Source organism: Piliocolobus tephrosceles, chromosome 20 (assembly GCF_002776525.5).
Source record: "Piliocolobus tephrosceles isolate RC106 chromosome 20, ASM277652v3, whole genome shotgun sequence".
Taxonomy (NCBI): Eukaryota; Metazoa; Chordata; class Mammalia; order Primates; family Cercopithecidae; genus Piliocolobus; species Piliocolobus tephrosceles.
The window spans coordinates 44,085,783-44,086,977 of NC_045453.1; positions in this window are offsets into that span (position 1 = coordinate 44,085,783).

Genomic DNA, 1,195 nt, shown 5'->3' on the forward strand with positions numbered 1-1,195 from the left:
CCTACAGCTCTTTGTTCAGGGCTTATTGTGTGATGTTTAATTTCAGGTTATTGAGGTGGGGAGGTTGATTACTTTGTATTAGTTGTGTGGGTTAGAAGAAGCAGATCTTCCTCTCTTTTTTTTTGTTCTTGAGACAAGTTCTCACTCTGTTGCCCAGGCTTGGGGTGCAGTGGCATGATCATGGCTCACTGCAGCCTTGACCTCCCAGGCTCAGGTAATCCTCCCACTTCAGCCTCCCGAGTAGCTGGGACTACAGGTGCGTGCCACTATGCCCAGCTAATTTTTGTATTTTTTGTAGAGATGGAGTTTTGCTATGTAGTCCAGGCTGAGAAGCAAATCTTGAGTGTTGGGTGGAAGAACAAATGGCCAATTGGAAAAACCTGCACTGAGGGACTGGCTCACGCAGGCTGGTGGGCAGAGATGCCTGGGGGTGGCATGGCAGGGAACTCAACTCTTGGGTCTCTTTTTATGGGCCTGGTCTCTTTTTCTGCAGAGGTTTTGGCTTTCTGCGGTTAGGATGCACTGGCTGAAGGCTCTTCTCCCTCCCTTGAATGGGCTTTGGGGCCAACCCTGCAGAATGAGGAATACTGGCTCCTCACTTACAGGCAGGATAACAATGCCAGGAGTTCCCTCAGGGTGCGTGACAGCCAAGTGCAGTGACCTCTGCTACCTCCATCTCCTCACCTTGAAGGCCTGTGTCAGAGCCATGGGAGGCAAGACCCTGATAGGGTAAAACGTGTGCAGCTGGCCATGCGGGGCAGGGGAGGAGGTTTCCTCATCCTGTCTGCCTGGGAGGGTATTTGCCTCAGGCTGGGAGCTGCTGCCTGAATTGAGTAGGAAGTTTGGATCACCTACACCCCAATCACCTACACCCCAGTCACCAACACCCTGATCATCTACATCCCTATCACAGATACTCCAATCACCTACACCCCATCACCTACACCCTGATCACCTACACCGTGGTCACCAACAACCCATCACCTACATCCTGATCACCTACACCCTGGTCACCAACATCCCATCACCTACACCTCAATCACCTTGACCCCGATCACCTACACTCCATCACCTATACCCTGGTCACCTACATCCCGATGACCTACACCCCAGTCACTTACACCCCATCACCTACACCCTGATCACCAACACCCCATCACCTACACCTCTATCACCTTGACCCCAATCACCTACA